Raw genomic sequence first — 12,995 nt, forward strand, 5'->3', positions numbered from 1 at the left:
AGTGTATGCACTTTGTTCATCGAGAGACTTTACTATTTTGACATCTTGTAATTTAGAGCACAATATCTCTTTGTATGAATGACTTTGTAATTCTGATTAGATTATGAAACTTGAAGGCAAGAAGGTCATAATCAAAAAAACAACACAAATCTCTAACACCCAAGATGATATCCGTTGTAGTAGCAATCGAGTATCTTGGATCACTGAAACATGCAGTTTACATCCAACGGTCCTGAATTCTGTTCAACAATGCCTCCCTACATTTAAAGAGCAGACCTCCTGGCTTTTGTAGTCCACTGCAGTGTCTGGTACATTTGCGCATGTATCCAGTACAGTCATTTCTTAATGCCTGCGCTCAGTGGGGTGCACCAGCAAGTTAAATGACCAAATATCATTAGGTAGATCGGAGAGCATATCTGAAGCTGCAAAGTATGTCCAATTGTTTATCATTTTTATTCAAAAATGGAAATCATTGTAAGTTAATGCCTATTTGTAAGAAAAGGGAAAAAAATGTGTTTTGCCTGTTGATTTCCAATGAGGCACTACTAGATCAAATGAATTTGCATTATTTTTGAAATTACAATGGCAAAAATCTAATATCTGTAAAAGAAACACTTCTACCAACCTACCAATTCAAACAGTTTACCGTGTATTCATCAGAAAGATGTATGAGGTCATGAAGCAGACATTGCATTTCCAAATATACAGTTTAAAAGAAACGTATACATACTGTATATGGTGCTTATATCCGCACTGCTTAGACCAAGATTTGACCCCTCATTATTGCAAGCTGTACTCACAAGCCAGTTATCCACCCCAGCACTTCTCAGTAATTCTAAATGCTAATTTGGCTTAGCGGAAATCATTTACAGTGTGTTAACACTTGCTAAGCAACTCTGAGCTAACGCTAGCAGGGTTCCCTCTCAGCAGCGACCATTGAGCATTAGCTAATGCTAATAGAGCGACCAGCTGCTGCCACCGTTGCCTCAGATTCCCTTTCCCAGAAGCAAGCCTGATGTGCCGGATGTGTTGCATAATGTATGCAGTCGCTGGGGAGCGTCAACAAACAGAGTGGGATGCAGGTGTTGCACAGTCCACGGGCCATTGAAGTTAGCATGCTCAAACACACACACACACACACAGACACACACACTGTCACAAGTGTTACACCTACTCACACAGAGGTACTTCCTGTGAGTGTCATGGATGCCCATGGATTCACACATGAACACACACACACACACACACACACACACACACACACACACACACACACACACACACACTAATTACCGTAAAAACATAGTTAAAACACACACACACACACCTCAGAGGGAGTTCACACGTTGTGCAGGGTTACGAACACAAAACCCCCATTAATGTATGCATGGGCCCGTCCCTCCCCATCTCTGCCCGAGTCTCCTCCACACCTCCCCACCCCCCTCCCCTCTGCTCTCGCTGGGCACAGCTGCTGCTGTCAGGCCCGTGATGCCACTCCAGCTGCTTCCACCACCACCCTCCACCTCCACCTCCACCCACCGCAGCTCCAGAATCCAGGCTTATTCCCCGTGCTCTGGGGTCAGGCTTAATCCCCGCTCTCCCCGTAGCAGAACACTCAGGGTGGGGGGGGTCTGTCTGTGCCAGTGCATTAGCAGGGAAAGGGGCCGCAACGGGAATAATAACTGGGAAATATCGGTGTTTATGTTTACCCACTACCACACACACACACACAAACAAATAAATCCACATACACACACACACACACATTCATTCTTTTTCCCCATCCTCTTTACCTTAAACATTCACAAACATTGACACACACACACTCACACACATTCACAGACACAAACACCAAAACACAGAAATACATACATACTCATACAGTCAAAGACACAGACATACAGACACACACACACACACACACAGTCTTTCATCCAGCAGCAAGCTGCTCGTGGGGCTTTGGTTCTGTCCCTGTGCGGCTCTGAGCAGCTGCTGTTTGCTGCTGCAGGTGGCTTCTGGGAGATTTCATGGCACTTTACCTGGAAAATTAGGACTCAAGCGACTCCACAACGACCAGACAGAGAAATCATGTGTGTGTGTGTGTGTGTGTGTGTGTTTGTGTGTGTGTGAGAGAGAGAGAGAGAAAGTATGTGTGAGAGAGAGAATGAGAGTAAGAAAGACAAAGAGAGAGAGAGAGAGAGAAAAATAGAGGGAAAGAGAGAGAGGGAAAGGCCCTTTTGTGAGCGTTTAGGTCGTTGTGCAAGTCTGTTCCTCTACCTAAGTGTGTAAGAGACGGTTTTCTTTAAGTGTGTAAGTGTGTAATATTATAAGGGTGTAAGTGTGTAACTGTGTAAGTGTGTAAGGGCCCTATTTCGCTATATAAAACGTATGGTCACTGGCAAATAGCTTAGGGGTTTCTCCAGTCCACATTGGGGGTGGTTTTGTTATTAAATGTTATCAAACGTCGGACACCTGGCACAAAAAGGCGGTTCTTATGTTTCTTAATCAGTCAGGGGTGTGTTTTGGGTGTAACATCCTAAACCAATGAAAATTACATCTGTCATTGCCTTTAAAGGTTGTATCAGCGATAGCGGGGATATGTCACTTCTGTTTATGTTCAAAACAGAGAGCTAGCTCAATACTCCCTCCCCCTCTCTCCCGTGCAATTAAAACTCTCCTAAGCACGCATCTCGTCGTTTATTGGTTGAAACACTTTATTTTGCCTTTGAGTAGTTGGCAACACTTGTTGGTAGCAATTGTTTTTGTGTACAGATCTCGGAACCTAGGCTGCCTACAGAGACGCGTTTTTTTGACGGCCTGCTTATGGGGCAGGCAGCTAGCGGATCGTTAGGAAAGATTAGATGAATGTGATCATTTGTGTTTGGGCCTTTTTTGGGCCTGAAATCGCTGATACAACCTTTAACAGTAAGCAGTGCAACTTCAAACAGTGCATCTGTATTTTGATAGTCAGCGGTGCATTTGAAGGAATCTGCTTGTACGCGACACCGTATGGAACATATAGCCTACACGCATCTGCACTCGTCTATTATTTGAACTCATTGGCAAAGTGAAACTAACTTCACCGTAAGGAATGTGTGTGTGACAGTGTATGGATCCGTTTATGCAGTGGAAGACTGCATGAAGCTATCAGTGCATAAAGACTGCATAATGCTATAACTAAGTCCATGAGCACGGATGTCATCTAGTGCTTGTATCTCATCCCCTTTCCTCTCTTCTCTTTCTGTCTCTCCCTTTATCTCTCTACTTCTCTCTCTCTCTCACTCTCTTTGTTTACGTTTTCCTCTCCACATGTCTTCGCTCACTGAGCTACCGGGGGACCTCTGATTTCCTGGACCAGGCTCTGCCCCCCCCCCCCACGCTGGTTAAATGTCACCGCTTTTGTGTGGCGTTACCTCCGACCCGGTATGCTCCGTACCTCTGCTTTGGACACAAAAACACCCAGCTGCGTTTTTCTTTCTTTTTTCTTCTTTTTCTTCCGCGACAGCGCCATCTTTTCAGGCTCTGAAGAAGACTCTGGCACCGAAAACCCCCCAACCCCACTCGTTGGAGTGTGTCCTGATTGTCAGATTGGGAACTCTGAAGGGCTAACAGCAGGGGGCCGCATTTCAAGTCATAGAGGCCACCCTGACAAGCCAGTGAACACTGCCTGCTTGCAGGACTGAAGAGGAGTCTTTTCCACAGGGTGTCGGCGTCATGTCGTGGCCTTTATTGAAATATATCCTTTAGTTTATATATCTTTTATGTAGTATCTTTATTCTGTGTAATATCATTGTTTTGTGAAACTGAATTCTGTAGTATGTTCAGTGTGGGAAAGGAAGACTGGTTTAAGGAAAGAGCAGGTCTGGCAGAAAATGGCATAGATAAGGTTTGGTGACAGGAAATGTAAGCAAAACCTAAAGAATGGCACAACCTAAAGAATGTAGGAATAACAGGATGAGAGGGCAAAGGTGAAGTACCATATATTACTTGGTCAGTTATCTGTAAACATAGAGGGTGCTGTCTGGGATGACTTGAAGGGGTATAAAGGCTGGACAACAGCCAGAGGATGTTAGCTCACTTTGCTCACTTAGCTCACTGCTCACTGCTCACTTTGCTTAGCTTAGCTTTCACTTACTTGCTTTCTTCACTAATGCTCCGGAGTGCATTAAAGCCATCATCTGCAGTATACATCCATGGTGTGTGGACTTCTTTTGAGTTTGTATTATTTAATGTGGATTTTGACACCACATAATTGGCGAGAACCAGCCAGGAGTTGGAAAGGACAATATTTAAGTATCATCTCAGGGTCCGGGGTTTGGTCAGGGGAGAAGCTGATGCGCAACTTAAAATAAGGTGAGCAACTTTGCTTAATAGCAGCTAGTCTCCTCTGATCAGGCTGTACACTGAGTTATGAATACTTGTCTAAAACGTCCTCCAGTCAAAGAATCTTGCTAAAACAAAGACCAAGGGATTAATACTGCAGATTATGGTAAGCATTTGTGTGTACACTAATGTAAACAAAAGTTCTGCATGTGGAGAACTAGGCAAATTCCTGCATGTGGAGGAATACTATAGCCATATCAAAGAAGTTTTGCATGAGGAAAACTTAAAGTTCTGCATGAGGAGAACTGACTCAATTCCTGCATGAGAAGGAATGAGAGAGATAAAAGTAACAGTTTTGCATGTGAAAAACTGAAAGGTCTGCATGTGAAGACCAGGTCTGCATGTGAAGACCTCATTTCCTGCATGTGGAGGAAATAATATACTAACAAGTTGAGTACAGCTGATATCTGCTATCAGGTCTGAATAAGTTGAAGTTGAAACACTCCAAGAGTGAGTGGACATGTTGTGTAAAAGTTGTGAATGTAAAGCTAAAAGAGAATACAAAGAAGTGTTGAATGGAAGTATAATAGATTTTTAGTATATGTTGCTGGTAGAATTAGAAGTCCATGGCAGAGCATTGGTAAAAGACGTCATATATTTGTATAACTTGTGATTAAGGAGAAGAGGCTGTGTGTGTGTGTGTGTGTGTGTGTGTGTGTGATACCAGGCAGAGGAGCTGCTGGTTGAAATAGGAAAAGGTGGGGGCTTGTGTAAACAGAGCAAATGCTGGGGACAAAGGATGTAGGTCTGAGATGGTTAAGGAATGTTGAACTGGGAAATATTGGAAAATATTTCACTTTGAAAGATGTTTGGGGAATGTTTAATACTGCAAAGTGTTGGGTTGAATGTTTTGGTCTTCCATGATCGATCAAGATATTAGAAATGGTTGATAATGAGAATGTGGTAGTGGGAAAATGGTTTTGAAAGGTTGGTAACGCCAGAACAGAATGGTTCTGAATTTCAGTGGGCAGTTGTCTGCAGAAGTGGAGTGCTGCTTGCTGAGAATATAATATTGCCATAATAGATGGTCAAGGTAAAAGAGGAATAGTTTCATTGCTTGACACTGGGGCTATCATAGTCACTTTGACCTTTTAAAAATTGAATTTGCAATAATGAGAGATACAGATACAGTTCTGCTAGTTTTTGATTTTCTTTAAAATACTCTACAGTTCTAGGTTAAAAGATTTTCATGATACTGGATAAAGGCAAATTATATTAGTGTTTACATACTTTAGTCATACAGTATAGCTTACGTGCATAAATAATTCACTAATGTAATAGTCAAATAATGTATAGTGTATAGGTTGGTTAAGCTAGTCTCTTTAGGTTTCTGTTATGTTTAAAAGGTCATTTCATGTTAGCATTGTTTATAATAAGATTATTATTACAAGTTAAAGAGAGCTTGTGGGAAAAATCACATCTGTGCTATGCTGTGGATGAGTAGGCCTACTGACAGATGCATAAGTAGGCCCATCATGGTTAAATATGGAGTTTTAAGATCCAGGATTTGGGATGAACGCTGATGGTGGTTCCAGGTGTTGGAAAAGTGTTGTTGTGTCCAGTGTTGATGAAAAGACTAAGATATATTATGTATAAGTAGTAGTATGTTGGCAATTGATAGGTTATATTAATGGTAGCCTACTAATGATATATTTATTAGCTTATCAGTAGGTGGTAGGTTCAACTGTTAAATTAGCATTGTTAAGGATATGATAATCATGATAGTAGTATTAATAATAGGTCTAAATTAAATAGCTTAGCTATTAGCATGACTAGGCTAGGTTAGCATAGTATTATTAGGCTCAGATAGCTGTTGGCATTATTAGGCTAAAGCTGGGTCAGCAACTGGCATTACTACACTGGATAGCAGTATTGAAGTTAATTTGGTTCATGGTAACATTGTTGAAGCGTAGGTATGCTACCCATACATCAGAAGACTTTAGATAGATTTTAGAAAGATTTTGTGATGGATTATAGTTCATGGAGCACCACAGTGTTATTGGGGAAAATAATTGAATTTAAGACTCCTTTGGATAATGTTCTAGACATATATAGGAACTCAGTAAGGTTTATCAATAACTCATATTACAGTTATATGTTTGGTGTATTGTGGTATGTGTGTCACGAGTATGAGTGACATCCTACCTTGTGGTGTTATGGGTGATAATATACAATAAGATCAGGTATTGTTTCCATGTACATTTACAGTTAGGTGACTGTTTAGCTCTGAAGAGGTGGTTTGGGCAAGGTCATTTGGTTATAGAGCTGTCCTGCTATGTGGAAAAGGTTTATGGCTATAGCTATGGTTATAGCCTTCCCACATAGTCCTGTTTTTGTTAAGAGTTGGAAAAGGGGTTTTGTATTGTTCACATCACGGGTTGCATAAGCCAAGATCAACTGACATATGATAATAATCAAAAAAATGGTTAATATTTGAAATAAGGTGACACTGAAAAAGACTGACTCTGACTGACTTAAAACGTTTTGGATTACTATTTTATATTTAACAATCTAGATGATGGGGATATTGATGGTTTCAGAAGATCTCTGGGGATATTTAGTTTCTACCTGTCAAATGGTTTGAAGAATCATATGGTATAAGGCAGCAATTGTTGTTAGCACTGAGGGGTTATTTGATGGAAACTGGTGCTAAGCTGTTTGGCCCTATAGAGTATAATTTGTTATTTACATAGCTATATTATAATTTAGATAATACTGTTATAATTAAGTGGTTATAGGGTTATATGGGGTGTTAGTTAATTTGCTGTTGGGGGTTTTAAGGGGGCTCAGTACAGAGGGAACTGAGTAGTGACTCCCTTAGTAAAAATGAGTTTGTGAAATGTACTGTGGGTATATTTATTTCTAACTAAGAATATGCATAGCTTAAACTTTTTGTGTAAAAATCATAGAAATGGGAAATTGATTTGTACTTGGTATACATAAAGAGTTTTAAGTATATCTAGCCTACACTTATGCTTAGATTTATACTTAGAGATTGTATATGTAGTATAGTATATTTATACTGAAGGAAAGGTTTAAGGATACTTATTTACCTATAGCTAGAGGTTGGATAGATAGATGGATGCTTTATTGATCCCCAAGGGGAAATTTAAGAATGAATGTTGAATGTTGAGAGGAGGTATGATAAGGTATGATAAAGTTAATTTCATAAAATTCATTTAGTAAATGTTAATATTACACTTTTGATAAAGTTACAGTGCTAAAGGATATAAAAATACATGGAGACAACTGGGGAATTATACTTCAATGGCTTAAGTGATAAATTAACTGGAAGTATGTTTTGGTAGTGAGGAATGGCATAATATATTAGACCATTCACTGTGGAATGCAGCATATGGACAGTAAGAGCCTCAAAGGTATAGAATTATATAAGATAATTACTCTAGTAATGTTTAGAGAAATTGGGTAAGCTGACTAATGGTAAAGGGAATGCCATGGTCAACCAAGTAAGTATGGAAATGTGATAGTCACCTATAAGGTAATAAGTAGTGTTACAGAAACCCCAGGCTAAAATAAAATGACTTAGTGTAAAGTGGACTCCCCCATTCTGATAGTTAAAGAGACCAAAAGGGATCAGTTATTAAACAGTACAATGAAAAAGTGTTGCAGAAAAGTGGTTGAGAGAATGAGGAAATATACAGATTTATGGCTTATACAAGAATTAATGGATTTAGCACTGTTACTAAGATCAGGGATTACATAAAATTGACAATAGTAGAGCTATAAGAAGAATAGGTCAGTCACAGTGGAAATAGTAGGAGAAAGAGGTATTTAAAATGCTCAAAAACATCTTGACATCGTGATAGATTAATACAATAGGAGATAAGAGGCAGAAGTAAGGAGATGACTTGGGAGTGAGTGACCATAAATGTAGGAATAATAATAGATGCAGATGTTATAGGAAGATATAAGGGATAAAATGTACAGTTAATGGTAAATTACAAAAGGGCAAGGTAAAGTAGATGATAGATAGAGAGTAATCTAGTAAATACTACAATCTGCCTGCAGCGTGAGTTCCTCATCCCCTCCAGCTAAACAGTAAATGTAATGCTGCCTCTTATATCTAAGGGGGGAAAGGCTCATTACCAGCCGTGTGAGGACATGCTGATGTGCAGGGGTTCATCCAAGAACTCCCTGTCCTGACTGAGTTCGGAGCAAGTTCAGCACAACAGTGCTGAGCATGGACAAACTGAAAAGAGATAAGGACTCTGAGGCCTTTGTTAAGGCAACAGGGGCAAGCTGGAGAGCAAAGAGGGAACTTGGAAGTGCAATGGAAGCGCTTGCAGCATCAAAAAGACAATACAGGCACCTACAGTAGGGTGGCCTAAGGCTTCAAGTCTGGGAAAACCAGTAGCAGCACCATCCTCAACACTATGGCAGTAGGAGCAACCATCACAGGTGTTCCAAAACCTGTCAGTCTACTGGCCTATGGATACCTATTATAGTAGGCACAGTCCAGCCCATGGCAGCCACAATCTCCATGTCAGTGGGGGTGGAGATTCAGACAAGATGGGAATAACTAAGGCAGAGTGAGAGGAAATTACGGAGGAGGCATCATGCGAGAATGGACATCTGAAGCAAGACAATCATTAGTTTGTTTTGACTGTCAAAAAAAGTGGACAAAAGAAACAGGACAGGGAGAGGGAGGAGACACCCAGGCACTGAAGGATGAGCCCAACGAGCATGCCTTCCTCTTCCCTTGTGAAATAGTATAGTTTTAAGGAGGCCTAGTGAATTCTACAAGAGAAGGTTTATACCAGTACTATCAAAGGGAGTTGATGAGGACACCATGCTGAGGGACTATCTTATGGGTAAGCCCACCTGATACCCAACGATGCCCAGACTAGGTAGAGAGAAGGTAGTTAAGAGATCTCAGGGTAAGTAGGTAAATACTTTGTTAAGCAAATTTAAAGTATGATTTACTCTTATTCTTACCTTTATTATATTTTGATTGTTATTTTGAATAAAAGTGATTACCATTTAATTAATTGTAAATGCAAATGTTTTAATCAAATTAAGTGACAAAGTGATAGCACTGCTATTTTTAATGTCAAATGACACTCCATTAATTTTTCAGGATAGGTGGTGGTGTAAGTAGGTAAGACTAACTTGATTATGTCATAGGGACTGTTACATATTAAAATATTACCTCTAGATCATGGGAGTTCCCTAGTGGTCACTCACACTCAACAAGTCTAAGGAATAGAATTATTTGCTTTAATGGGAAAAATAAAGTTTGTAGGAATATTAAAATGATATAATATCTGCTTTACATGTAACTAATGTGACGCCAAAAGATCTTACGTATTATACTATGACATTTGATAAAGAAAGCAATAGATAAAACAAAGAAAGCAGAGAAATAGGATTGATGAATAAGAAAATAGAACTAGGATTTACTAATAGTTTAGATAGCCTAGATAAAGTATAGGGTTAGAAGAGGTAAGCGTAGTTTTTGAAGAATAAAACATTACAAAAGTCTATGACATGCAGAGAAATTTGAAGTAAGGTATGTTGAAGAAATTATGAGATTACTGTATGTCCTAGAACAGCTAATTAATATAGCTTACATAATAACCAGTCTTAAAGTAGTATCCCAAATTGACAATAAGTAAAATAACATTTCTTATAGGGAAATTTGTTTAGTCTTTATGCAAAAAGAGAATAGATGGAATTAGGATCGATCATCATAAGTCATTGTCAGAAGATTAAAATGTTTTATTATTTCAGAAATAGAAAAGCTGGTGGAAAGCTGTTGGTCTTCATGGAAGGAATGGAGGTCCACCAACTCTATTATGTTAATCACAGTAACAAAGGGGGGCGAACCCCTGGTATAATGTTAAATTGTATGATTTGTTACATTTGTTACCTTGGGTTAAAGATTTTTTATAATTTTCACTGTCATTATTTGATTAATGTTTTATTTGAATGTCCCTTTGGAGAAAAGAGTCTGCTAAGTCCCATAAACTGTAACTCTAATGGTTAGTGGCATTTATATGATACTAACCAGATACTTTCCCAACAGATACTTGATATGGTGCTTTCCTTTGCGCATATTTGGGATCTATGCGCAAGGGGGGAGTAGTAAAGAGGAATATTTTTAGAGGAATATTTTTATTGAAGGATTTTTGAGTTTCATAGTTACAGGAAGTTATTGATGATAGTCTAACAAAGGTCATGTGTATAGTCATAATATCAGGAAAAGTGATAGTGTTGTCTAAACCATTAGGACACATATAGGTCCCAGAAGGATCATAAAAACACTTAGTTATTGATTACATTGATATGATAAAAATAAGAAACTTTGGTAGTGGTTTGTAGGGGTTTTCAGATAATAAGGGCAAATGACATGTTAAAAGGGAGAATTGGTAAAATTTATGCCTCAACAGATTTAACTGGTTTGATGCCTTACACATTGCTTCAATGCAAATAAGGTCACAATAAAACCAGAGTAATCACTTTTTGCATTAAAGATAAAAGCTGAGAGGTCCATCAGAGGCCCACCTTTGGATCAGCTCCGAGGACAAATTAGAAATGATATGGAATAATTGTCATTCATTCACAGAACAATTTATAAGCAGGAAAAAGGACTTTCGGAAGGACCTACAGGAAAAGAGTCAACAACCTACAGTGTACTGCCTGGGGACAGAAATGGTCCTGGCAGTGGTGGGTATAGTGTTTTTGGCATGTATGCTCCTGTTCCCCTGTTGATTGTAGACTTCCAGGCAAGGACTCCAGTGAGGAAGGGGGGACATTGTCCCAGCAACATCTGCCCTGATAACAAACAGGGAATGGACAGAAAACTGCAGAGATCCCAGTCCATGACATACCACCAAACCACCAGGAAATTAGCTATTCAATTGTTTTTTCACAAGTGAGGCTGACAAAGAAGACTCAGGTAACACAGAAATTATTGACTGAAATCTTATCAACCACCAGGAATCTGGAATATTGGTTAATCTTCCAATATGAAAGAAGTCTGTTATGTGCTTGGAGCACTAAGAGAACAGGTGGCTGCAACCTTCTGGGTAGTTATGCACCACTGGATGATGTTGGATCAGATATTAGCCAAAGAAAGTGGAGTGTGTGTCAACATAGGAGTATATTGCAGTATTGTTATTCCCATAACATAGCTATGGCAAAACTAATAATGATAGAAAGATAGTTTAAGGGGGCATTAGGAGGATTAGAAATATGGCTAGCACAAATAGGAATAGTTGTAGGAATAGGTTTGCTTGTATTTGTGCTTGTCTTCTCTTTGTTTCTTCCTTGTTTGAGATCCATAGTGCTTAAAACAGTGGCTGGGAGAAATGGATCACAAATGCCACTGCTGTTGATGAATGAAGCAAATGGCAACCCTAGTGAAAGGAGATACTAGTGCCAGGACAGATGACAAGGAAATGGAAACATGACAGTGATGCCAGTGATGCCAGAACTGATGCTCCTCATAGAGGATTGGAGAAAGGAGGAACATTGGGATACAGTATGCTGGTTGAAAGCAAAACCAGCTCTTTCATTGATGAAGTGGGATTGGGTGTGGACTCCACTCCGTCCAACAGCCAAGCCACCAATGTTCTCAAAGCATATGAGATGGAGTGCGGAACTAAGACAATGGCTTTTGTTTTTGTGAATTGCAACATTCGTAACATACTTCACACTTGAAGCGCAGCATCCAACATTTGCTAATACATCTGCGATTGCATTTACACTCTGCCATCTCCGAGGAACAATGGACTAAAAAACTGTGTGTAATATGAATATATTATTAATAGTTTGGTGTTACTTTGTTTCCAGAGAAGAGGGTCATTATAGCATGTAACCTATCTTCATGTAGAAGCTTAGAATATTATAGGACTAGCCCTATCTGAAAACTCCCATCAGGAATTCTTATGTGATCTGTTTGCTCATTTGATGAATTTATGGGGATGGGAAAAGCATATGTGTAGTTGAAGGAAAGTTTCTCCTTTCGCTTGTTGTAAACAAGTGTTGCTGTACAAACAGGACAGTAGAAGAGTTTCCCTTATGAAGGTTTTTTTCCTCTAAAAACAATGGAAAAAAGAGGTTTTCCCTTAAGGGTTTTCGCTTCCACCGAGAGGATTTGAAACTTGCCATTCTATTTGATAATAACACTACACTATTGGATTTGATTTAAGTGAGGGTTGGTTCAAGGGTGTAATAACAGTACTAATATAATTGTTTTATGTTTATCAGTGGTATTGGGGACAATTGCTTAATCTTATAGTTGCTGCTGTGGTAACTGGTTTGCTTAGCTGACTGGTTGTAGTGTGACTCAGCTTAGCAGCTGTATTTTCTTGATAGTAGGGGAGGTGTTAAAATAGTGATAAATGTTTGATCTTGCTGCATAAGTGAGCACTTCATGCTCAAAGGGGGGAATGTCGTGGCCTTTATTGAAATATATCCTTTAGTTTATATATCTTTTATGTAGTATCTTTATTCTGTGTAATATCATTGTTTTGTGAAACTGAATTCTGTAGTATGTTCAGTGTGGGAAAGGAAGACTGGTTTAAGGAAAGAGCAGGTCTGGCAGAAAATGGCATAGATAAGGTTTGGTGACAGGAAATGTAAGCAAA

At 39.3% G+C, this 12,995-nt stretch overlaps 1 protein-coding gene across 1 annotated transcript in view; it reads right to left on the minus strand.

The window, feature by feature from the left end:
• sorcs3a (sortilin related VPS10 domain containing receptor 3a) overlaps positions 1 to 12,995 on the minus strand; it is a 221,268-nt gene that overhangs the window by 16,817 nt on the left and 191,456 nt on the right. The window lies entirely within an intron of this gene.

The sequence above is a fragment of the Alosa pseudoharengus genome, unplaced genomic scaffold (genome assembly GCF_046254945.1).
Source record: "Alosa pseudoharengus isolate Yale_2024_CS ecotype anadromous, Long Island Sound unplaced genomic scaffold, YU_APseudo_1.1 YU_APseudo_1.1_scf_1, whole genome shotgun sequence".
NCBI classification, from domain to species: Eukaryota; Metazoa; Chordata; class Actinopteri; order Clupeiformes; family Clupeidae; genus Alosa; species Alosa pseudoharengus.